The sequence below is a fragment of the Diceros bicornis genome, chromosome 1 (assembly GCF_020826845.1).
Source record: "Diceros bicornis minor isolate mBicDic1 chromosome 1, mDicBic1.mat.cur, whole genome shotgun sequence".
Taxonomy (NCBI): domain Eukaryota; kingdom Metazoa; phylum Chordata; class Mammalia; order Perissodactyla; family Rhinocerotidae; genus Diceros; species Diceros bicornis.
Genome location: NC_080740.1, coordinates 60,401,189 through 60,428,392, shown reverse-complemented (window position 1 = coordinate 60,428,392; position 27,204 = coordinate 60,401,189). Strand labels below are relative to the sequence as shown.

The following is a 27,204-nucleotide window of genomic DNA, read 5'->3' as shown; positions in this document are numbered from 1 at the left end:
TTATGGCATTAAATTAATTTTTTATCCTCTGTGTGTAGCTAGTTTATTACCATACATTAGCAACATGACGAGATTAAAAACATTGAGCTGAGTGAAAAAAGAATCAGAATGGCATCTATAACAATACTACTTTTATATTAAAATATTACAATTATATTATTAAGGTTTAGGTACTTGCACGCAAATTAACTATACAAATTTTCTAAGAATGCATAGAACACATCAGAGCAGTTGCCTAAAGGGAAGGAGGAAATGGGAAATCATAAGGAACATCGCAGGAGAGATGTCTGCACAGAGCGATGAGGATGGTACGCCTTACACTGAGGGATACACTCAACCCAGTGTCCTGTCCCTGAGGACCAGCTAAAACACAAAGTAGTATTTTTAAAAATTAAGTTGCCAGGGCCCCTGCCTACCCTAAAGCTCATTTAAAGTTACATACCTAGGAAGGTAAAAGACGCAGATAGCCTCAGGGATGCTCAGTGGTCAACAGCCAGCGCAGAAGGAGGTCCAGGCACTGCTCCTGCAACATTCCCAGTATCGTCAAAGGCCAGGGGTCCAAACCACTAAAATAAGACCTGACTCTGGAGTGAGGACCCTCAGAGACAGTGTACAGGAGACGGTAAAACGGCTAAAGAGAAATAGATCCGTGCAGAGAGAGAGAGGAAAACTGCCTATGTACAGAAATAAGGCAAAATGGTCCACTCATCGCTTCTGTTCTACATTGTACTGGAGTCCTGGCCACGGCAATAAAGCCAGAAAAAAAAAATAAATAAAAAGCATAAAAATTGGAAAAGAAGTAGTAAAACTGTTTTCATTTGCAAGCAACATGATTGTATATGCAGAAAATCCTAAGGAATCTACAGAAAAAATGACTAATACTAATAAGTAAATTTAGCAAAGCTGCAGGACACAAAGCCAAAAGAATTAATATACAATAATCAATTGTATTTCTATATACCAGCAATAAGCAATTGGAATGTGAAATTTGAATACTATTTACAATGGCATTTTTAAAAACCTAATATACTTACACATAAATTTAACAAAAGACATGCATGGCTTGTCCACTGAAAATTACAAATCACTACTGGGAGAAATTAACGAAGACCTAACTCAATGGAGAGGCGTGTCATGTTCACAGATTTCAAGATTCATTATTCTTAAGTTGAATCTACAAATGATTCGTCTATATGAATTTATTAATTCATTTGAAAATATATCTTAGCATCTCCTACGTACCAGACTCTGTTCTAAATACCAAGGATACAGCAGCGAAGAAGATAAAAATGCCAGAGTTTACATTTTAATCAGGAAAGACAAACAAAATAAACAAGCAAAATATGATGTCCTATGGTGATAAGTGTTGGGGAGGAAAACAATGCAGGGGAGGGGCTAAGGAATGAGCCAGAAGAAAGGAATGAAAATTCAGATGGGGTAGAGACACCTTAACAAAGACCTGATAAGATGTGGAAGTGAGGCTTACAGATACCCAGGGGGAAAGGACTCCAGGTGGAGGGAACAACAAAAATTCTCTGAGGTGGGAATAAGCCTAGAATGTTCTAAGAACAAGGAGGGCAGTACAGCTAGGCAGAGTGAGTGAGCAAGGGGAGGGTACAAGGGATGAGCTCAGAGAGGCAGCACACGGCCAGTTCAGATAGGGCTTTGGAGGCCACTGTCAAGACTTTGGCTTTTATTCTGAATGACATGTGCAGCCATAGAAGAATTTTGAGCAGAGTGACATGACACAACCTGGTTAAACTTTGGAAGGATCCTTCTGGCTGCCATGTTGAGAATGGCAGGGTCGGCTGCAGAAGCACAGTTAGGAGTTCAACACCATAATGTAGACAAGAGACGATGGTGGCTTGGGCCAAGGGCAGCAGTGGAGGTGTTGAGAAGTGAGAAGATCCCAGATAGACTCTGAAGGTAGAGTCAACAGGATCTGCTGATGCACTGAATGTGAGTGGGTTAGGGGAGAGGGGTCAAGGATGACTCCAAGGTTTGCGGCTTGAATACATGGTGGATTATTACATACTAGGGTGGGGGAAGAATGGAAAGGACAAATTTGTAGGGGAGAAGCAGACAGATTTGGCGTGGGTCTTGTCAATTTTAAGATGCCTACTGAATATTCAAGTGGGGATGTTGAATAGGTAGTTGGATATATGAGTCTGACATTTAGGAGCCAGGTCAGGGCTGGAGATGATAAATTGAGAGATGGTATTTAAAGCTAGAGTTGAGGATCAAGAGAGTAAGGGTAGATAGAAGAAATCCAAGGACAAAACCCTGGGACTCTTCGACATGGAAGGCCAGAAGGAAGAAGAGGAACAAGAAAGGAGTCTGAGGCGTTGCTAGGGAGGCAGGAAGAAAACCAGGAGAGGGTGGTGTCCTGGGAGCCAAGGAAGAAACCTTCTCAAGGAGAAGGAATGATCAATTGTGCCAAACGCTGCTGACGGGTCAAATAAGACGAGCTTTGAGAAGTGATCGTTGGATTTAACAACAGAGGTCCGAAAGATGGACAGCAGCCAGGGTATCTGGGGAGCTGGAAGGCACAGAGAAGGGATGCGGGGATCTCTCACTGCTCCCAGGAGGCCTTGACCCCTTCCCTCCCCAGGTTCTTTCACCACCCTGCCTTTGCACATGCTGTTCCCTCTGCCCCTCTTTACTGAGTTGAAGTCTACTCAGCATCTTGACCTCAGTTCCTCGGGGAAGCGTTCCAACCAGGCCAGATCCCCTCACTGTAGACTCTCATGGTACCAGGTACTTGTCTCCTTCCAGGATGGGTCCTGCAGGAATTGTCCTTTGGTGTGTGTGACAGTGTGAACAGCATCTTAGTCTAGTTGCCTGCACTCCAGGGGCAGGGACCATGTCCTTTCACTCATGGACTTACTAGCACAGGGACTGGCACAGAGCAGGCACTCAACAACCAACAAGTAGGCGGTCAGGGCAGGAGAAGAATTGCAGGTGCTAGAGTGATCAGGTACAGCTGTAAAGATGGTGAGATGAGACATGCATCAACTCAGATGGGGGAATGGGATCTGGATTTCAAGGGAAGACAAAAGGCAATGTCAGGAGAGGGAAAGAAGTCCTTCCTCCAAGGCATACAGCTGGACCAAGTCAGGCACTGAGGACCACTCCAAGAGAGAGCTGATTATAGGGACTGGAGGAGAGAGCAGAGGGCTCTGAAATCCCATCTGCCTAGTTTAGACTCTAGTTTTAGGCGGAGAAGACAGCATAGGGTTGGACTCTGTGATCAGAGGTTGGGAAACCCATCTGACCTGCACTGTGGTAAGACAAATATTAGATGCCCTAAACATACCAAGGAAAGAAAGGTTTTGTTTTGGGGGAAAAATCCATCATCCACTGCTGCAAATTAAAAACCAGGAGAGAGGAGATAAAATGCTCATCCTTGAAGGAAGAATAACAACCTTATCAAGTGCCTATCACGTGTGGGGTGCTGTCCGAGAGTTATCTCATTTAATCCTCAACTCCTGGACTGCCCTATGTAAGATCACTCTCTCCTATCGCCTGTTCATTCCCTTCAAAGCATTTTATCACTAGAGGTAGTTATCTTATTTGTATGTTTCTTTACTGCTTATCATCTGCCTTCCCTTACAATTTAAGCTCCTCAGGGCAGGAGCTTATCTGACCTGGTGCTACACTCCTCTGCTAGCTCAGCACCAGGCACACAGGAGGCAGCAAATATTTATCAAGAGAATGAGAAAGCTTTGTATATGTCCCACTACCTACCTCTTCTACAGATGAGGAGCCTTGTCACCTTTAACTTTTCCTACCTTAGTGTTTAAGGCATTTGTTTGTACCGAGCAGCTCTGTGCAATCTCGCTGCTCTGCTGCTGCTGCTGTTCTAGCAGAAAGGCTGGACTCGGCCCCAGATCAATCTGTCCCCTTCCTGTTTAAAATCCAAGCACCCACCACCTGACCATTTTAACAAGCCCATGCACTCTCCCCTCCCTGCCTCTGCTCATGCTGTTTCTGCAGAGATGACCTCCCCTTGGGGGTGCCCAGCAAACCACTCGACTGCCCTCCTTTGTCAAGTCTTCCATGGCTCCTGTATTAGATTTCTAAGGCTGCTGTAACAAAGTACTGCAAACTAGGGGGCTTAAAACACCAGAAATGTATTCTCTCACAGCTCTGGAGGCTAGAATTCCAAGTCCAGGTGTCGGCAGAGGCATGCTCTCCCTGAAGGATCTAGGGAAGAATTCATTCTATGCCTCTCTCTTAACTTCTGGCATTTGCCAACAATGCTTGACGTTTCTCGGCTTGCAGCTACCTAACTCCAATCTCTGCTCCCATCTTTACGTGGTGTTCTTCCTGTCCCTCTCCATCTCCTCTTATAAGGACACCAGTCACACGGGATTGGGGCCCACCCTACTCCAGTATGACCTCATCTTAACTCACTATATTGCAATGACGCTATTTCCAAATAAGGTCACAATCTGAGGTACTGGGGGTTAGGACTTCCTTATCTTTTGGGGGACACAATTCAACACATAACAACTCTCTAGGAAAGGGCTGGTCCCTCCTCTAGCTGCCCATGGCCTGTACCTCACTTAGTGTACTCATCACACTGCATTGTAATTGTCTTTTATTGAGTTCTCTCCTACTCCAACAAGGATGACAAAGATTTCATCACACGTACTAACTCAAATATATAGTTAGTGAAAAAATTCTTTGACTGACAAGTGATGTCTGTCACAGATGGAGGAATAAGGAGGGGCAGAACATGTGGACTCTAATGGGGGGATCTTGGGACAATATAAGCTTGTGACAATGCAAACTCTGATTCAGTAAGTTGGGAGGAGACCTGGGATTCTGCATTTCTAACAGGCTCTCAGGGGCTGCTGATGCTGCTGGCCCATGGACCATCCCTGAGGACAGGGACTGAGTCTTATTCACATTTATATTGTATATTGCATGGTCCAAGGTTGGAAGAATGAAATGAATATTAAAATGCTGGAATCTACTTTAAAAACTAGGGCAACTGAACTATGGATATTTCCCTCACTTAGTTGCCCTTTGGAAAGACCCTCTCTGGCAGGCACCTGACTGTCACCTGTTGGCCTGGAATGTAGCCCACCCCTATGTTTAGGGAGGATAGCTGTTCACCCCCACATACCAGAGGTCTCAACTGCGCACCCAGCTTTGTGGAGCTAAGGAAGTTCAGGTACAAGGAGGAAGCAAGTTAATCCCCTCTCTCCTTTCCCTCCTCTCAGGCCGGAAGGGCTTCCGGTGAGGAAATACAGTCTTGCTGTGTGCCTCAGAGGATGGCAGGGGACAGGACCCAGCATGTAATGAGGTTGGGGGGGTCATGCCATTTAGCAACCCCTGCTTAACTCGCAGACCTGCTCCCGCAGCTGTTTCAGACAGTGCTCCTGCGAATTAATCATCCCCACCCCAGCCCCAACCAGTGCAGCCCCTGGCCCCGGGAACACTTCTCCACCAAGAGTGGCTAGAAGCTTCAGTAAGTGAGGGCTTGGCCCCAAGTGCTCAGGCGGTCCATGCAGCCCACCAGGTAGTCTCACACACATGCACACATGCATGTGCACACACACACAAAACTGTCAGGTCAACTGAGAGCGGCAGGCACATCTGAGATTTCTGAAGTAGCGTGGGTGGGGGTCTAGTACAGCCCTGCTCTGCACTCCCACAGCTCCATGCACAAAATCCAGTAAAAGTCTGGGCAAAGCTACTTCAGGGGTCAACTAGATGGGGCCCCAATTTCTTAAAGAAACAGGAGGGTTGAATCCACATACCAGTTTTGCTTGGGGTGACAGGCCATGGCTGTGTCTGGGAGGGCTAGGAGGTGGCCTTTGTCTGCTTTGGGGTTACAAAAGTGCATTGGGCCGGCAGCTAAAGCTCTGAATGAAGATGGAAGAGAAGGCAGTAAAAGAGGCGCTGTCTGCGGTGGGGGTAGAAATATCTTTTCCTGTGGACAGGACTTCAGAGACATTTTATTTCCTGGATCTTCCCTGCACACGTAGCTTTTTCTCTTTGCTGGAGTCCAGGCCACTGGCTGAGAGGCACAGGGTGGGCAGATGGAGAGGCGACAGGCGAGTGGAGGAGTCCAGGAGGCTCAGCTCAGCCCACCACAGCCCAGGCTCCCCAGGGGCCTCCAGGAGGGAGCTGAGGGAATGTGGAGTCAGACAGCTGGAAGTCAGCAAACGTAGAAACAAACTGGAGAGTCTCAAAAGGTAACCAAGAAAATGAGAGCGTTTGTGGGAGAATAGGGCCTGCAGCCCTGGGGGCTGGGCCAACACGGGACACAGCAGATGCATCGCTGACTGGCTGAACGCCCAACTCGAGGTCCTCTCTAGCTCCGGCATTCTCCAGTCTAGAGGGACTCTGGAGAGTGAGGAAATGTCTGTGTGTGTGCCCGCGCATGCGTGTATGTGCACACACACACATACATAAACACAGGCCTCACCCTGAACTGCAACAAACCAGAAGACATGCTGAGGACTGTGGGGGCTCAGAGAGTGGTTCTTAGAATTAAAGGGGTTAAATCTCCGCTCTGAAGCTTACAATAGCTGTGTGACCTCATACAAGTGACTTAACCTCTCTGACCTCCATCCCTTACCTGTTGGAGTTTATCTCTCTGAGCCCAGGAGAGAGATCTGAGCCTTCTGCACTTAGAGACGCCTATGTATTTCACAGCGAAGAACTACCAAACTAGATTATCAAGTGTGATACATTTTAAGTGTTTATTTAAAAAAAATTTTAACATCAATAACAAACATAGAACCTGAGCTAATAGGAAATACCAACGTCAATTTCCTGGCTTTGACAGCGTTCTATGGTTATGTAAGATATTGTCATTGGGGGAAGCGGGGTGAAGGGTACACAGGAATTGTCTGTATTATTTTTGCAACTTCCTCTGAGTCAAACTATTTCAAAATAACATATTATTTTAAAAATTAATAAACACAAAAATATTATTATTGCATATGTAACCTTATTTGAAGGTAAGGTCAAAAATCTAAATTTGAGGTTTTATGTAAATAAGATACCCTGGCAAATATCCTAATTAGCTCCTCCCTAATTTGTTCCTCTGTAAGAAGCCCTAGTTATTATGAGAATGAAATTAGGTAATATGCATACAGCTCTCTAGCACAGCAACAAGCATAGAGACTTCATGTTTGCTATTTTTTAATACACTAATTATTATTACCCCAAATAGCCAGATAGGTTAATACCATTCCATGTTTGAGATATATGTATCACAATGCAGCCATTCTGAATAATGCTCTAGATGTTAAGGTTATTGACACTGAAAAGGATTCATAATATATTAAGTGAAATAAAGCAGGTTACAAATCGGTATGGATAGTTTTATCCTATTCTTTTGCAAGTTAGTACAGTGAGTAGCGAAGAGCATAAGCTCTGGAACCAGACGGCTTGGTTCAAATCACGGCTTGGCTACTTACTTCTCTGATCTTAAGCAAGGTTCCTAATCATTCTGGCCCTCAGCTTTCTCATCTGTGCAATGGATTTAATAATAAAACCAATCACTGGAATGTTGAGGATTAAATGAATCCATGCATATAAAGTGCTGGCAAATCATAATGTTCAAATGTTAGCTGTCATCAATTATTAGATTTTATTTTACATTAATATATACTCATAGGAAAGAGTCTGGAAGAACATACAAACACCAGAATAGCAGTAATGATTATCCTGAATGATAGTATTGCAAAGGATTTTTATCTTCTTAATTTTGCTGATAGTTTCTAATTTTTCCACAATAAATATGGGTAAAAAACAAACCTGAAATTCTTAGGATAAAAATATTTTAAAAAAATTTTAAATACATATGTTGTTTCCATGCAATACCCAGGAGAAGACAGGGAGGAGTCTATGACAAAACCATCAAACAGCAGATCATACTTTCATCTAGCGGACATTTTCTGAGCATTGCTAGCGTCTCAGAGTAGCTAGCTGGGCATTTCCCCCCAGCCTGTGGCTCTCAAAAAACATTGCATACCATGCCCATGCGGGTCACCAATGTAATGGGTATACATGTTTAAGCACACACGTAATCCACGTCCAAATATACCTCACACACATATGTACCTATTACCAAAGAGAAGAGATTATAAACGTAAGTTTACTCTAGTCATGGAAAGTGCCTTGGCAAATGACAACCAAGGGCACAAAGAATGTTCTGTGGGTTCCCCACTCTGTGGTTCCTACACAGTTCCCAACTAGCAACACTTAGCGGGCACCAGCGCCTTCCTTCCCAGAGCGGCTGCCTTCCCACGCCTCCCGCCGCCTCCCTCACTGGCACCAGCCATAAGGGGACCTTACGTTGAAAGACTGTGACAAGCCCAACAGGCATCCAGAAGCGGCCGGGAATCCTGCTCCCACCTTCCCCGCGGCTTGGGCAGCGGGCAGGAGGGCGGTCTTGCTGCCCTGGACCCAGGCACTCCTGCCTCACTGCACGGCAGAGCCCCAGGCCAGCACTGCTGGAGAGCTGCCCCTGGTCCACTCGGCTTCATTACACGAAAATAAAACACCAGCCTGTTCAGGGTCTGCCCGGCACATTATTGGGAGGAAGCTATAAAAGCTGCCAACATGGGTTACCTCAAGCATTTTCCTTCTCAAATACGTGGGGAGTGAGGCACTGCCTTTCCTTTTCTCCCCCGCCTTCCATCTTTTCGGAAAAGGCGTTCTGTGTCCCGCCTGTGTTTATTGACTACCGGCCTCTTGGCCGTTCTAGCTGCGCAAGAGCGATTCTCCATCCTTGCCATTCAAAGTGGCCCCTGTTCCGACCCACTGCCCATAACGTGTGCTTCCAGACCACACGGCGCACTGACTTCTCAAAGTCTGGCTCGGAAACCAAATAAAAAGCTTTTCATTTACACTCCAGTTTATGTGCAGCAGCTCAAAAGCCTTATTTTCATGTCTTACACAGCTCCCACCTGAATAAATTTATTTTAAGTGCCACTTTTCCATGTGTGGATTATGAAGCAGTGAGGAGATCTGAGGGACGGCCCCGTGGGATGCTATAGGCAAGCAGGGATGCAGGGTGACTGCTTAGGGACCAAGAAGACCGAATGAACATGCCAGGACCCTCAGCAGTGCACACCACAGCCCTGGGAGGGGCAGTCACAGCCGCAGCATGCAGCGACCTTCCAGCTCTGTCATAGGTGAAAGCATGGCCCTTAAAGTCCTGGCTTCAAAACCCAGCTAGCAGGTTCCTTGGTCTGTATCCTTGGGGCACCAGGCAGCCTTGGAGCTTATTTCCTCACCTGTAAGATGGGGACAACACCTTGGGGAGTGGACTATTGTAAGGGTTGAAAGGGCTGATAAAAGATGAAGCACTTACTACCACAGTGACTGGCACAGAGAATCCCTCCCCACCTTGATAAATAGCACCCATTATCACTAAAATTCATATTTAAATGTGTGAAGCACATACTCAATGCCAGGTGCTGGGTATTAGCAAAACAGACATGGGCCCTGGCCTAAAGAGCCTACAGCGCGAGGGTCAAAGAGACAAACAGTCTTAACCCCGTGCGATCATTGTGACAATGGCCGTGTGTGCACATGATGCAGACAGGGAAAGGAGAAGCTAATCCTGCCTGGGGAGATCTGGAAATAATGATTGTGTAAAATGATGATAAGGCCCCATGTCATCTGGTAGCTTCCATCCAGGCCCCATTTCCCACATACCCCTCCCCAACTCCCATGGGTCTTCTTGCTGTACTAGGTTCAGTCTCACCTCAGGCGCCCTCACGTCACTAGGGTCTCTGCTCACATGTCACCTTCCTGGTCACCCCAAAAGACTTCTCTGTCCCTTCCACTGCTCTATTGTTCTTCACTCCCAAATACTGCGTGCAATTCTATTTGCTTACGTGTTTATTGTCTGTCTTCCCCACTAGAATGTGACCTCTGTAAGGGTGGGGAGTTTGTTTTGTTCATCACTGTGACCTAAGAACCTAAAACAGTGCCACAATCAACAAATTAATGAGACACAGTTAGAAGGCGGGCATTTCTCGAGCGTGAAGCGTGAGGCTGAGAGCATTACGTACATCAGCATTCAATCCTTGCACATCTTTAGGAAGCGAGTGCTGAGATTACGTCAGCCGATGGCTCACAGCAGTGGCAAGCAAACATCTCTGGAGGGCAGGGTCTAAGGAAACAGGCCCTACTCTAGGGCAGCCTGATGTGAAAGGTTCAAATGGAGACAGCCCCTCCTCCCCCACCAGTAACTCTGGACTCTGCCCGTGTCTGCTGGGCTGGACTCCTTCAGGAGGTCCCACTAGGCCTGCTGAGCCCCTATTCTGGCCTCTCCCACTGGACCATCACTAGGAAGTGTGAAGCTGGACCACTCTGGGGATGCTGTACCCAGCCCTGGTCTCCTCTTCATCATTTCAACCTTTGGTGGCTGTGTTTCTGATAAACAGCTCCCAGGGACACATCCCAGGGTGAATAAAGCCAAAGTTCTCTCCTACATCTGAGAGACTTGCCCTCCAGAGTCTGCCCTCCCTAAGGACCAACAGGGAGATCAACTGGACAAGGAAGGGCCCAGCGAGCCCCATGGAACCACAGCAGCCAATATTTATTGAATGCTCCTCACATGCCAGGGCCTGTGCCAAGGCTTTACAGACATTCTCTCATGTCATTCTCACACTCTCTCTTGGAGTAGTGACAACTGCTTCACTTCACAGAGAGGGAACCAAGGATCTGAGAGGTTGAGCCACTTCCCAGGCTCACACAGCTAAGAAGTGGCATTGCCAAGATGTGAACCCCAGTCTGTCTGATTTCAAAAGACTCACTATGTCCTTGTGCCTCAGCGCTGCCTACACGCATTCTCCCCTAGGTTGGGTCTGCCTTCTTGGTCACCGAGGGTACACAGCAGAACAGAGCACATGGGCTTAAATCCCTGCCTTGCCACTTCCTGTGTGTTTGGGCAGGTGGTTACCCTCTCTGAGCTTCAATTTCATCTGCACAGTAGGGTGAAGGATACCTTAACCTCAGAGATGTGAGGAGCAACCGAGATGCACGCCCACCAGGTACACAGCAAACACTGCACAGCCAGGGAGAAGTGTCTCTGGACAAGCCGCTATTGGCCGCAGCTGGCCTGGCACTTCCCCGACCTGGGTCCTGCCCAGTGACCATCAAGAGCTGGGTCCAAGGCTCCCTCTCTCCCTCACAGGAGAGCTGCCCCCAGAAGGCAGAACACAGGGCCTCTGCCAGTATCTAATAAGTGCTGAACCCATTTTAAATACATGAGCTCCCGTCTCTACTCGCATGTCAGCATCATCTGTGGACAAATTACACAATTTATTAAAGCCTCAGTTTACTCTCTGTAAAATGGAGATGATCACTTCCCTGCCTCCCTGGGTTCCTGTGAGGATTAAATGGGTAAAGCATGTCAGCTGCTTACAGCAGTGCCTGGCCCAGAAGAAATAATAAAAGGGTAGCCGAATGATTCCATCCTATTTTATAGCCGAGGTAACAGACACTAGGAGGGCTCAACATCTCACAGGTGGTTCAGGGATTTGAACACAGCCTGCCTGATACCAGGCCAGCTTCCATGCTGACAGTTCAACACACCCACCCAAAGACCAGTGCTGGACATTCTAGAGAGAAATTTTATGCTTCAGTAGAAAACTGTAGCACACTTTTGTGAGTTATCAAATTCTGGTCCTGTTCATTGTTGTTGAGCTATTTTTCACCTCTTTGTAAATTATTTTTTACTTTTTAATTCGTTACCTACCTGTGAATTGAACTGGATCCTGCCATCATGCACATTGTCTCGTCCTTACCAAATTCTCAATTCTTCTAGTTTCCAATTTTTCTCCCATCTTCCTGACATGGCTTCACCGGGAACTGGAACCTGACTGCTCAGCTCTTTATTGGAACTCCAGGTTGGTTGTAGTTGACCTTCCCCACCAAGATCTAAAGAAGCTCTGCAAAGCTGAGGCTAGACGACTTGATGAAAACCTCAAAGGACTCATCGCCAGAGCAGATCATGAATCCCTCTCATTTAAATGCCTGATCGTTCACACCATCCAGCAAATATCGTCTACTACCAAGTCCAACAGATGGCTCAGCTGGCCCTTAATGAACAAAAGGCAACTGAACGAGAAATGAATTTATATGGTTCAGAGGAAAGAAGAATGTCTCTTCTGTCCTTGAACAAGAGGAGGGACCAACAAAGACTCTCTCCCTGACCAAACTTGAGTTAGGCTTCTCTGAGCCCTGAGCCCTCTTCTCGACTAGGCCTTGACCTTGACCTTCCCTGTCAGGTCTGCATAGCCAGTCTTAGCAAGAATCCTGTTAGGTCACTTTAGCAAGACTCCCCCTACCCTTGATGTCTCCTTTTAGTAATTTTCCATCCACCAAGCCCCTCACCCTGTTCCTTGGGGATAAATCCCCACTTGTCCTTGTATTCAGGGCTGAGCCCCATCTCTCTCCTCCACTGTAATATTGCAATAGCCCTGAATAAAGTCTTCCTTATCATTTTAAAAAGTGTCAGAATAATTTTTCTTTAACAATACTAAGGCTTGCTTCAAGTAGGAGGGCCTCCCCTTCCTGAAAATTCTCCATTCATGTCCCAGTCAAATACCATCCCCAGATCTCCTCCAAGAGCCACCTCTCTCTCCTGCTCACAAGCAAACCTCTAACAATGATTGCATTGGTTTCCCCGCCACCAGCCTGCCAATCTTTGCCTCTCACAGGCCGGCTGCCAGCCCCCCTACCTGCCCCGCCGGCTGCCAGCCCCCAGCTTCACGACAGTCCATTCACGCAGAGAACACGGCTATGAAAATACAGAAACGCATTTCCCATCTGGAAACGCCTCAGAGCTAAATATTATGTAGGATGTGATGGTGTTCGTCTACCAGCAAAAAAGCGAGGCTAAGAGAAACACTGAGACACGAGGAGCCTGCTAGGGAGACGGCCAGTGCGTCAGCAAGAGCTAAATTTAGCAACCAAAGCCTCTAACTTCATTCTTTCAGGAAAAAGAGCCTTAGGAGAAAAATGTATGAACATACAATGAAAGAACCTTTGAGAGAGGGAGAGAGCCCACATCCTAACTGACCTGCTGCTACTTCACAGACACAAGTGCGGAGAAGGAGGTCTCCTGGGGAGACTGGCCCCGAGGTCAGCGGAAGGGTTCCACCTGGCCCGCCCCACACCCAAGGAACCAAATCCCCTGGTGGAAGGTCCCTTTGGACCCAGTGACTGCACCGTACAAAGGACGCTGCAGACTAGGAAATTCAAATGATAATTGCTGGGGGTCAGGGAAGCAGGTGGATTCTGAAAAACTGGAAGTTCTAGAAAAACCTGCAACACAGCTTTCAAACAGATTTTGCTTTCTAGTAGAGTGGCTGCTATAAAAACACTCATCCAGGCACCAAATGCCTGGAGGGAGGTTGTGGAAGCTTGGGAGAGGAGACACAGCCATCCCAGGCAATGCAGAGTGTCGCATCTGAACACACACGGGGCAGGGGGGCCCCCAGTTCAAGCCCCAGGTCTGCCTGCAGCCAGCCCTGTGGGGTTTGCCAGTCATCCCTTTCCAAGCTAAAGATAACTGTCTGTGAAACAAAGTAACGACCGCGCATTTTAACATGCTAAGATATATTTCTGGATGGATGTGTGGGGAAGGAGGAGGGCTACATCAGACTTATGTCCCCTAGAATCAAGCCTTCTGCCTTGACCTCAAGAAAAGATCCGTTATTAAAGCATTTCATCACACTCTCAAAAATGTATTGGTTCCCACAAAGGGCTAATATTTTTACTATAAACAGAGTCCTTATAAATCAGTAAGAAAAATACGAGCGCTCCAACAGGAAAATGAAGAAAGGGTGGAAAGAGGGATTCACAGAAACACACAAATAACTATTAAGTCTATGGGAAAAAAGTGTTCAGCCTTACTGTAACCAGAAAAGGGGCATATTAAAATAAAAACGAGATAGCTTTCCCATGTTCCAATGGCAAGTTCCTAAAAATCCAGAAATACCCAGCAAGGGCCAGATTCAGAGAATTCTGCATCCTCGTGCACCACTGGCAGAAGGCAAATTGGCCTGACTTATCAGGGGCAACTCGGCCAGATGAAGACAAAAATTCTTAAGTGGACATTCCATTTGACCTAATAATTCTACTTCTAGAGCTTTGTCCTACAAAGTTATTCAATGATGTGCACAAAAACATATCTATAAGGATTTAACCACAATATTATTTAATAATCCTAAAAAATTGAAAACAGTCTTCTATCCAATAAAAGGGATACGTCTATATGGTGGAATAGAACAATTAAAAATCAGGCTGAAAAAAATGCGAAGATATAGGAAAATGTTTATGTTATATATTAAGTAAAAAACAGATTCTAAAGCTATATGTACAGGACAATCAAATTTTATTTATAAGCCATCTCTCATATATATAAAATATACATAGGCACACTGAAATAAATACTGGAAGGAAATACACAAAAATATTACCAGTGTTATCTCTGGAAGTAGCATGATGATGGGTGGTTTTATTTCCTCTTGTTTACTTTTCTGTATTTTCAAAATTCTTAAGAAGATAAGTGATTCTTTTGTATTCAGAAAAACTCTATATAATTTTTTAAAAGGAACAAAGGAAAAAAAAGTGTCTTTTCTTCTTTCCAATATGTAAAAGGTATTGAATAACTCCAGCCAGAAACCCACCCCAGACCCCTTGCCCAGCCCACCCTACAGAAAACTCCTTCTACACCCATATCCCTGACACCTATTTATATGCTTCCTCTTGCCCTCTTTTTACCGAAGAAGGTCAGATCACAGCCCAAGCCCAACAGACACTGAGGGTCTTTCCAGTCCTTGTCTAGTCCAGCCTTTTACCTTTAAGCAAACGAAGCCTTAGAGTACCGGTGGTTTTCATGAGAGTTTCAGAGACTGTCACCTCCTTTGAGCCTCTCTCACAAACCCTGAGGAGGCAGGCAGTCAGCACTCCTGTTTTATGAAAAGGAAAGTTAGGTTCAGGAACCGAGGGCAGGAGTCCAGAGCCTGCTCACAGGCCGGGGATCCCTGCTGACTCCAGGCCCTCCTCAGCCAGCCAGGGGCCCCCAGCAGGGAGGGAATGGGGCCCCATTTGGCCAGGGGCATGCCCATTCTCTCACCCTTCAATCTCCCTCATTCATCCCCATCTCAACCCTCTGTCCCTGCTCTTGCTTCCATAATAAAAAGGTTGAGAGAAATTAGGAGAACTTCCTCTCACAAGTCATTAATTCAGTTAACTGTCTGATCTTTTACTATTCTATCACCTCATAGATCAAGAACTTCTCATTTTCAACGTATGAGTCAGAACTTGCTCAGCCGTGACTGGTGGAAGCCACCAAAGTTGACATGGCTTAAGTGGAGAAAAATGGAATTAATTAGCTCATGTCACTGGGGAGTCCAGAGTGCATATCTAGCTTCAGGCATGGCTGGATCTAAGGACTCAAACATCAGGGCTCTATCTGTCCTTCATTCTCCGTTTAGTGAGCAAGATATTCACCAACAGGCTCACATTCACGTCCTACCAATTCCAGCAAAAACAAATCACCTTCCCCAAAAGTCCTGGCAGAAAAGTGCCAGGAAGGACTCAACTGGCTAGGATCACCTGCCCACTCCTAGGGACACAGGGCAAAGGTCAGCCCCATCTAACTACACAGGAAAGGTGTTCTCTTCCTAGAAGGGAGTGGGAGATGCTGGAAAGGAAATCAACAACAGATTTCCACCTAAACAAACCTCTCCCACTTTAAGAACAAATTAGTTTCTTGGCACAGGAATTCATTGGCAGCGGTATGCATGAATGACACCAGGCTGGGGTTACGTTGCCACCCAGGCAGAGTAAATTCTTAGCTCACATTCATAAGAAATGTCCAAATACTACAACCAAAATCTAGGTGAGGATGCAAATTTTTAGTAAAGTTTATTGAGGTACAATTTACATACAGTAAAATTCACCCTTTTTAGTAAAGAGTTCTACAAATTTCAGTAAGCGCATGCAGTTGTGTAACCACCACCACAATCAAGATATAGAACATATCCAAAGTCCCCCAAAATTCCTTTGTGCTAAGCTTTCCCTAGTTCCCAGCCCCTGGCAACCACTGATTTGCTTTATGGCCTTATAACTGAATATCATGAAGTTATTCAGTATGCAGCCTTTTGAGTCTGGCTTCTTTCACTTATAACGCATTTGAAAGTCATTTGAGTTGGGGCATTTTTCAGTAGTTCACTCCCTTTATTGTTGAGCATCATTGAAATATATACTGCGGTTTTAAAAATTCACCTAGAAAAGTTTGATCCAAGATATTCATAAGGTACCCTACCTGTATCATTATTCTATCTATCAGATCAATAAATAGTTAAGTTTCCTCTGCATGCCTAGGAGCAGGGGTTACATCAGTCAGCAAAATAAAGTCTTTATTCTCGTGGCACTTTCATTTTACTGGGAAGAGACAGAAAATGAATAAACATATATAATACGTCAGGCGGTGAGAAATGACAAGAAGCAAATAGAGCAAGGTAGAGGGTGGAGGGGATGGTGCTGCTGTAAGAAAGTGTCAGGGAAAGCCTCTGAGGGTATCAGAGGGATCAAGGGCTGCAAGCCTTGCAGTTACCTAGAGGAAGAGCATTGCAGGCAGAAGGTGCCGCCAGAACAAAGGCCTAAACGAGCATGGAGTGTTGGAGGACCAGCAAGCTGACCAGAGGCTGCGGGGAGCACAGCACAGGCAGCAGAGGGTGAGAGATGAGGTCGGAGGGAAGGCAGGACCTCACAAACCAAGGAGAGGCTTTTGGGTTTCACCCGAGTGAGACGGGAAATTATCTAATCGAGACATCCCACACCATCTGCCTTCTCCACACTGACATTCAGGAGGCTGGGTCCCGCGGAGACAATTCCACAACCTCACAAGTTAGAGCCACAACAAATCCAGTCTCTGCTCCTACCACCACCCCACTCTCAGATACTTCACTGAGGAAACCTCCTCAGGGCCTGTGACACCACCTTGCTATCTTCCTGTGTCTCCCCAGCAGGACTAGCTACATAATCTGCCAGTCCTAGTTAAGATTGCCAGATATAGTAAAATTTGAATTTCAGACACACAATGAATAATTTTTAGTACAAATACATTCCAAATATTGCACGGGACCTACCACTTCCTCTCTTTCAGTTACTTTACAGAGGAAACAAACCATCGGACAGGACGCTCAACTTCTCAGTCCCACACACTCTCCCACATCTGTGTCCTCTTTACTCTTCCCCACCTGTTCCAATGGGAGCCACATCCCTCCCTCAGACAGAGGCCCCTCTCCATCTGAGCCCTGGAACCCATCCTCTTCTGCCTTCTCAGGTCTCTGCACTATTCATTACCCATCTCTTCTCTGTATCTTCAACCTCTGGTCTACCAGAGGTCTACTTCTTGCCAGCAATTAAACATGCTCGAGTCTTCCCCATTTTTTTTTTTTTAAACCTTCCCTGGATCTTCACAAACCATTACCCTTCCCTTCACATCCAGATATCTTGAACGAGTTATCACATTCCCTCTACTTTCCCACCTCCCAGTGTCCTGTCAACTTACTGCTATCTGGCTGTCACCTCTAGCACTCTATGACAGGCTCCTGCTACGGTCATCAATTACCTTCTTGGTACTCACTGCAAGTCTTATCTTTCCCTTCTTCTTAAAGCTCTCTTTCCTTGGCTTTAGGGACACCAAATTCTCCTGGCTTCTTCCATTTGAGGCAGCTCCTTCCCAGTTTCCTCTGTGGGCCCCTCCTCCTCGTACACTGGGTTTCTGAGGCTCTGTCCTAGGCTCTCTTTTCACATGTTACATGCTCCCCCACAGCGGTACCCAGAGGTTCTATATGTTGAAGAAGCCCACATTTCTCTAGTCCAGACTTCTATCCAGAGTTTCAGACTCTAACGTCTACAGGACAGATCCATTACATCTCCTTGAACTCAATACGTCCAAAATCAGACTAAAAAAAAAGAAAAAAAAAAGTGAATTCATTCTCCCCACCCCGTCACCTGGCACCACCTCCTGTTTTCTATATCTGAATGGCACATCCACTAACCCATTTTCAAGCCATAAACTCAGGTGTCATCCTTGATTCTTCCTTCTCCTTCACTTTTATATCACCAAATCCTATCAATTCTGTTTCTAAATATCTCTTGATTGCATACAATCCCCTGCCTCTCCCCCTTTCAGCTACCACTACCTCTCCCCTACTAGACTCTTTCGACAACCTCCCAGCCTATGCCTGTTTCCCGTCTTGCCACCTCCTGTCTCCACCCAGCAGCCCCAGCTGCATACCCTCTCCAGCCCCATCCCAGCTCGCCCTCACACCATATACCCAAGGTTCTCTCAATATATTTCAATCCTCAGCTAGACCATGCCATCTCTTGCCTCCCTCCAGGCTACTGGACATGTTGTTGCCTCTGCCTCTTTCCACTCCTCTGTACTTCCTCACTCCCCAACGTGGCTAACTCCTACTCATCACCCATGGGAAGCAGTAAGGAGAGTGGTGAAAGTGGAGTCTACAGTTAGGCTTCCTGGCTTCCAGCCACAGTTCCACCACTTCTTAGATGTGTGACTTGAACCTTTCTAAGCTTCAACTTCCCCTTTAGAAAAATGGCAATATAGTCATGCACCGCATAATGACGTTTTGATCAACAAGGGACCACATACCTCACAGTGGTCTCATAAGATTAGTACCCTACAGCCTAGGTGTGTAGTAGGCTATACCATCTAGGTTTGTGTAAGCACACTCTATGATGTTCGCACAACGACGAAATCACCTAACGACACATTTCTCAGAATGTATCCCCATCATTAAGCGATGCATGCCTGTAACAATTGAGGAGATATCATTGGTTGAGTACCCAGCCATTTCCCTTCTTCCTCACTAACAGAACCTCAATTTTGTTCAGGGGCCATGTGCTCATTCAAGGGAATACATCATGATTGGTATAAGTTATAGAAACCAACCTTCTTTTTGACAGTGATTAATTCTGGCCAATGAAATGTAAGAGGAAGTCTGTTGAGAGCTTCTGGAAAATACAGAACTACCCTTAGAACCAGGCAAGAGAGGCCCCTGCCCTGGGCCCCGTGCTTCAGAGGGTCCCACCTATCACAAACGCACATTTAACAGCTAATGAACACATAGGCACCTTTGTCACTGAGAGTCACACAGCACGACTCACAACCCTCAACATCCACTTTGATGACAAACACCATTCAGGCCCCAGAGAAATACTTCACATCTCTTGGCCTAGGTCTGCAAAACAAAAGATAACTGCATTCAACTGAGGTTTGTGAATTGTGCTTTGGCCACCACCAGACACCAACATTGCTGTGGAGTGTGGGGAAGGTGAGTGGCAGGAACACTTAGGTAAGAGAGAAGACAAATGAGCCTGTCAGATCCTTCCTCTCAGCACCAACGCCACACATTCTTGCAAAATGAAGTATAGGAACTCAGGAGTGCAGAATATCCATTTTCTTCCTTCTGTTCCTATTCATAGTTCAACAAATTAGTGCTATATTATTGCACATGATGGCTGAAGAACATTCTGAAAAATATCATCTTGCATATATGTGTCATATGTGCAACTTATTTCTCACATATATAGGATATATATTTTATGTAATACTTCATGAATTACTTTACATAATTCTTTATTTTATAAATGAAATGGACATTGAGCACTGTAACTGCAGACATCAAATTTTTTAAAAATAAAACATTTAATTTTTAAAATACTAAATGACTTTCAGCTTTTAAATAATTTCGATTCAAATTTTTTTTTTTTTTGGTGAGGAAGATCAGCCCTGAACTAACATCCGTGCTAATCCTCCTCTTTTTGCTGAGGAAGACTGGCTCTGAGCTAACATCTATTGCCAATCTTCCTCCTTTTTTTTCCCCAAAGCTCCAGTAGATAGTTGTATGTCATAGTTGCACATCCTTCTAGTTGCTGTATGTGGGACACGGCCTCAGCATGGCCGGAGAAGTGGTGCGTCGGTGCGCGCCCGGGATCCAAACCCGGGCCGCCAGTAGCGGAGCGCGCACACTTAACCGCTAAGCCACAGGGCCAGCCCTCAAATTTTAATATTAATTATAAATTGTATTTTGCCTTTTACTTTTAACAGATAAATTTGAGCATTTTAGAAGAAAAATAGTTTGTTAAGAACATAATTTGAATATTCTCTCACTTGAATATAATTGTGTAATTTTGGTAATTTTGCACACAAGTATAATACTCTTATGTTTGCATTTAAAACCAGCCTTGCAAATATAAAGATAAATGGTAAAATTCATGCTAATAATTTAACATTTTAATTTTTCTTTACTTAGAACATTAAATAGCAAATTAAAAAAACACCATGACAAGTCAAAAGAAAGTAAAAAGCTTTACATTTTATTACCTCAAATGGCACTTTTTTCCTGCTTTTTGAACAAGGGGGCCCACATTTCCACTTTGCATTGGGCCCCACAAATTATGTAACTGGCCCTGACGGTAGAGCAGAAAGAAAGAATCTGAGTCCTTGATGTCACTGGTGAGCCACTGCCAACCCTGGGTCCTCCAACCCCAGATTTCTTGTTTAGTCAACAATAAATGCCATTCTGATTAAGGCTACTGTTAGGTGGGATTTCTCTTACTTGCTGCCAAAAGCATTCCTAACTAATAAAATACTATCCACCTCCGGGTTATTACAGGATTAAATGAGATAAGTCACGTGATTAGCAAATAGCTCAGTTTTGAGCACTTACTATGAGTCAGCACGATTCTAATGATGGAGCTCTTGGAGCAGTGCTCAGCACATAGTAGGGTGCCATGTAACTCACCATCCCAACCGAGCACCTTTCAGAGTCAAAGGGTAGAAATAAAAGCAACGCCAGGACCAAAGGACCATACTGGGCCGACTAAGTAAACACTCAAAAGTTAGCTCTTCTTATTCATGGATGAACTTAAACATCACTTCTCCAGGAAGGTGTTCCCAATTCCCCAAGTCTGCATGAGGGGCCCACAGCACCCTATGTCCTCTGCCACAGCACTTCTCACAGCGTGGAGCTCAGGAGCCTTTTACTAGTCCATCTACCTCACCAGACTATAGTTCCAAGAAGGTGGGGACTGTTTCTATTCTGTTCTCCACTGCGTCCGCAGGGTCTCACAAATAGTGGGCGCTCAATTAATATTTGCAGAATGAACTACTTTGGTCTATTGTGTGTATGCTTGTCTGACCCTGGTGATTCCACTACGCATTAAATGCTCTGATATTTGTATTGGGGTTCATGTGGGAGCAGGACCTGTATTTTATTCATTAACGTGTCCCTGAAGTCCTAACGCAGTGCCCAGTAGTTAACGGTACTCAAGCAATGTTTGCTGCTCTTACAGCATCCTGTCCAATGGCCAGATAATGCCTGTGGGGATTTTAACACAGAGGGAGGGAGAAGCTAGCACTCCCATCACACTGTATCTAGTTATCTCTAGTTCTGGAAGTTAAGAGTGAAGAATCAAGATGGGAGATCCCATCCTAGCTAGGCACATCGGCCATATTTCTCTCCTCTCAAGTGATTTTTAAACTGTCTTTCTCTCAAAAGCATGCATGTTATCTCACGGGATGAGAAGTCTGATTTAGTTCCCCCGACATAGCTCTCCATCTCAGCTGGAACCTGAGCATACAGCCAGAAGCACGTTTCTCTTCTCTTTGCAAGTCAGCTTTTGCCTCAGTAAACCGACTCTCCAGAACACCCTACAGAAACAGTGTGCCACAGCCAGGCAGTGGGACCGACACCCTACAGAAACAGTGTGCCACAGCCAGGCAGTGGGACCGAAACAGACCAGCGATCCTGGCCATCTGTCTCTTCAGCCAGACCTGGGAGCTAACAATCTCCTCCCAAGAAAGAAGACACAACCCCAACAAAGGCTCCAACTAGCACCAGAAATGACAGACAGTTAGAAGGAAAACACTGAGGCTGCTCTGTTCCTCCTGCCCTTTCCTTTTCACAGGCAATCAACCCGGGTTCCCTTCGGGGAACAGATAAAACAGCAGCAGGCAGTTTGGCTGGCCACCCTGGTTAATTACTGCCATCCGACTCCACAGGCAGAGCCCCCTTCCCGGTTCAGGGGAAGGAGAATCGTGCTCTGGACATTAGTCAGCAAAAAGGACCACCTGTGGTTTGGGGGCTACCATCATACCAGCCGTCCAGTTGTGCCAATACCATTGCTCTACCAGGCAGCCCACTGCATCCAATCAAATGTGTCACGGCCCACTTTACATCACCACTCCTGTGGTCGTCTCTAGTGCAATCAATCCAACAGAACAGAAATGGGGGTAAAAATCGTGCAAACATTTCAGTTGCTCCCACAAGGCGTTACCAATGTTGTTTTTCCCACATTGTGCACCCAGGATTTCAGAAACACCTCTTACCTTTCACTAATCAGAGAGCCTCTCTCTCCATCTGTTAGAGGGTCCTTTTTCTTTCCCCCCTCATTAACACAGATGTCACTGGAGCAGCTATTGAACCTAAAATGAAATTTTGAGTTAATTATCTATCTTTGGACTTAGCAGAAGTCTTTGCAATGAAAAGAGGGTTCTTTCTGGAACTTTGTGGATTTTTCTCCTTGACCCCTGATACCTTACTTTCCTACTCTACAGGACTTTTTTTTAACTTAACTTCACTAGGTGAAAAAAAAAAAAAAAAAAAGAAACATTTCTGGTTGGGGGAGGGGGAAGGGGGAAATAAGCGAATACCGTGAGGCCCCCCTGGCCCCCATCTGTTCCAAATCTTCCCCTCACAGGATGTAATGTCTAAAAAGCAAGAAAAATATTCCTTCCTCTTCCAACATTCAGCAGGATCTTGCATGCAAAGAGAAGAATGTCTGGTTACTCTGTGGGTTTTCATCTGCTTTTTAACTCACATGTTGCCAAATTACACTGGCCTCTCAATCCCATTTCCCCGTCCCCCCAAAAAATCCTGGTGCTATGCGGCCGGCAGGCAGCAGGGTTCACCACCAGTGAAGAACAGCCTGGTTCTGGCAAGCAGCTCCCTCCACTCCACACCACCCAACCCTTTGGCACAAAGGATTAGTTCTAAGCCTGGCCAATGACTTTTGCAGATTTCTTAGCTGAAGACATGCCAGAGGGATGCTTGGGCCCCCGGAGGAAGTGGCGCAGCCCCCGAGGGTGAAAGGAGTGGGCTCAGAATCCCGAACTTCTCGTTCTGCGCTCTCATCCCGCTTTCAGGCACTTTGCGCACGGATGTACACACGCAGCCAACTCCTGGACATCTAACAGGAAGGATGTTCCCCAGTAGCTCGCAACAGTTGTCACTGATGCCTTTCCAGGACTGGGAGGGCCGTATTTATAGGAAGGGCAGCTGGCCAAGCCAGACCAGCTCCAACTTTATTTCCACCAACCCTCCTTTCCCATCTTCTGTAGTTCTCCTTCCAGTTAAATGAAGAGGCGTTCCTCCCTTTATTGCTTCATTTTTAGCTAAGAACTGAAGCTCACATTAAAATGATTGAGAAACCCTGAATGAAAAGACGGAAAACGACCTGCATGATCTGCCACTGCCCCTTTGGCTCTTAAGCTCCCTCTCCTCTGCCCCCAGCCACCTCCACCTCCACCTTCTTAGCCCCCCAGGCATGCTCCTTGGCACATGTTCCTTCTTTATGCCAGGGCAACACAGAACCCCTCGCAGTCCTCCATATGAGCAAAGTTCTCTTATCCTAGGTCCAAATTATCCTTTCTTCCAGCCCTCTCACTCTTTCTTATCACATCCTACAAGGTTTTGTATGATCTCCCCTCACCCACGTCCTCCTCTGACCTTATTTCCTACCACTCTTCCCCTACAAACGACCTCCTCCTTGCTGTTGCTCAAACACCCCACAGGGCCTTTGCACCTGCTGTTTCCTCTACCTAGAAGACCTTCTCCTGGGGTGTTTGAAAGTCTCCCTCCCTCACATGATCTAGATTTCTGCCCGAAAATTACCTCCCTCGAGAGGCCTTGCTAACAGTGTCTACTGAAAAGCACCCCATCACTCTCTAGCTGCTCTGTCCCACACCTGCTTTATTTTAATTCACAGCACCTTTCACCACCACCAAAGACTCTCTCCTTGACCAAACTTAAGTCAGGCTCCTCTGAGCCCTCTTCTCAACTAGGCCTAGACCTTGGCCTGCCTTCAGCAAAGAATCCCCCTACCCTTGATGTCTCCTCCACCCACTGCCCCCCTCACTCTGTTTGTTGGTTATAAATCCCAGCTGTCTTTACTATATTCAGGGTTGAGCTCAATCTCTTTTCCCAACTGCAATAGTCTTGGATAAAATCTTCCTCACCATTTTAACAAGTGTCAGAATCATTTTTCTTTAACACCACTTGACATCATAGGATCTTTTCGTTCGTCTGTCTCCCTCCACTGGACTGTAAGCTCCATGAGGGCAGGGTCTCTGTGTTTTGCTCTCCTCTAGCTCCCTAGCTTCTAGAACAGTATCTGACACACAGCAGACCCTCAACCAATATTTGTTGAGTGAACACATCTAGCTACCCCTGGTCTCTTGGTCTCAGTTTACCTGCTACCCCCGCTGGGAAGTCATTCCTGAATCTTCCAAGGCTTGACCCTGTACTTCAGCTAGTGGTGATATCACAAAGGATACTTCTCTGGTTTGACTAATAAGCACTTTTAATTTGTTAATTATGTACAGTTATGCATCAATTAACAACATGGACACGTTCTGAGAAATGCATCGTTAGGCAATTTCGTCATGTGAACATCAGAGAGTGTACTTACACAAACTTAGATGGTATAGCCTACTACACACCTAGGCTCTATGGTACTCATCTGCTATAGGACCACCGTCAGGTTTGCAGTCGTTGTTGACGGAAACATTGTTATGAGGTGTATGACTGTAATACAATACTATATAAATAAAATCTAGAAGTGTGTCTTGACCATCAGCCCTCCCTCCCTTCTACACCTCCACAACACCTCACCTCCAGTCTGTTTTCTCTGTAGATACGTCCATGCACACATCTGTTCGCATGTCTGCACTCTTCCCACCCATCACACACACTGCCTGACCCTTAGCAGGGGCTTAATTAAAAAGAAGGAGAAAGAAGAGCCCTGGTGGGGCCAAGAGCCAGCTCTCTGCTCTCCAAAACCAAGCTCGGCTTTGCCTCCATCTTCCTGGCTTTCTCCACCCATAGGAGGAAAGACATGACTTCTGTCGGCTGCCCTGCGAGAGGGAGATGCAGTCCCCAGGACCAGCCACCCGCAGCTCACTTCTCTACTCCCGGCAAACTTACAGGTCAGAGGGAGGGGCCTGAGCCCTACAGCTCAAAGCTGTGATCCCGGAGGGCAAGAGGCCCGGAAAGCCACGGTGGGCCAGGGCCCTGGTGGTTGGTGAATTCTGGCCGCTTGAAAGCTGGGGAGAGCGGGGAGGAGGGAGGAGGGGAAGCTGGTTGTAGAAACCGCCCAAGTAGGTTTCCACATAAAGGAAGAGTAAACAGATGAAGGCTCTTCCCCAGCCCTTTGAGCCTCTCAGAGGAGAGCAAACCTTCAAGTGTTTGTTGAAAAGCTAATCCGATTTAAAATGCTTTGAAAGGGCTGGAAGAGGATGTACCGACTACTGACCACCCCCTCTACTGGCCTGCAGACTATGTGTGGTCACTTTCCCCTCCCTCGGCCTCTGTCTTGGGGGTACTGCACATACGGAGACCCAGAGGATCAGGAAGGTACCTGGGGCGGAGCAGGAACCAACCCTCGTCCACTGAGGGCTACTGACTCCTCTGCCTGCCTGGAAATAAGGCTTCTTGAGAGCAGAAAACTGGCCAGGACTGGAAAGATCCGGCTCCAAGCAGCCTTCACTTCACACACACCCTAGGAATCTGGAAGATACTGAAGTGCCCTGCCCCTGCTTCCTGAGAGGCACTTAATTATCTCCCCTGCCCCACCCCCACCCCACCCCAGGTGGGTCTCATTTCTTCCCTGAAGTTCCAGGTGAAATGAATTTCCAAGTGGGTTTGCCGAACAACAATTAAAGGAAAAGCGAACCCTTCTCGATTACTCCAGATTCTGGTGCTCTCTCCCTTGGACAAGTTTACAGATCCTGTCACCCACTACCATCACGCTAGGGTGACCAACCAACCCAGGTTGCCAGGGACTGTCCCGGTTTTAGCACTGAAGGTACCACATCCCAGGATGGTTGGTCACCTGTCACTGCAGCCTCCCCAGCTTCCTCCCCTTCCATCCCCAGTGTTTCAGGTGGGCACCTACTTTGGGAAGGTGGGCTTCCTGGTAGTGCCCCCTAATCCTGATGCCCTGGCTGGGTTTTAGAGATGAGGAAAGTGGTGAATCTACAAGTTGAATTGGTTTCTTTCAACCAGAGGCTTTAATTTAAGCAGAGGGAGACAGATAAAATAATACCAAACACTCGGCACTTTCTCAGCTGTATATACAATACCTTGTCTAATTTAATCCTATGAGGTAGACACCATTTCCTAGATTGGGAAACTGAGGCCCAGGATCACAGATAGTAAGTGGTAGGGTTGCGATCCCAATCTACGCAGTGACACCAGGGCTCAGAGACCAATTCCCTATCTTATACTCTGATCCTTATAGATGAAGAGTCCTTGTCATTTCGATCATGGAGGACAGAAACTATGTGAAGTTACTTATGCTAGACTGAAAAGGCATAAATTTACATACGTGGAGCAACTCACCAAGAAAACTGGATTGTTGGGGCCGGCCCGGTGGCATAGTGGTTAACGTCACATGCTCTGCTTCAGTGGCCCGGGGTTCACAGGTTCGGATCCCAGGCGTGGACCTATACACTGCTCATCAAGCCACGCTGTGGCGGCGTCCCACATATAAAATAGAGGAAGATGGGCACAGGTGTTAGCCCAGGGCCAATCTTCCTCAGCAAAAAGAGGAGGATTGGCAACAGATGTTAGCTCAGGGCTAATCTTCCTCACCAAAAAAAAAAAAAAAAAATGAAGAAAACGGGATTGTGAGACTGCGACCACAGGTTCTCCAATGGATGGGACCCCTAGTTGCCGTGGGGAGAGGGCCAGGTACATGCACAGTGATGGCACCACTGCCCTGGTGCACAGCCCCATCACAGTGCCCCCTAACACTGACCCTGCCCCCATCCACCTTCCCAGTGGCTGCCAGATGAATCCATTAAAACCCCAGATCTGATTGTGTCCCTCCAAC

General features: G+C 46.3%; 1 long non-coding RNA gene across 3 annotated transcripts in view; it reads right to left on the bottom strand.

Moving 5' to 3' along the window:
• The window catches only part of LOC131407022 (uncharacterized), an 87,376-nt gene that overhangs the window by 17,143 nt on the left and 43,029 nt on the right, over window positions 1-27,204 (bottom strand). For 2 of the 3 annotated variants that reach the window (XR_009220435.1, XR_009220436.1), the window contains one exon: window positions 22,421-22,516. This is a non-coding gene — a long non-coding RNA (uncharacterized LOC131407022). Of the gene's footprint in view, window positions 1-17,647; window positions 17,970-22,420; window positions 22,517-27,204 lie in introns of all 3 variants that reach the window. The other variant, XR_009220437.1, reaches the window with a different exon arrangement.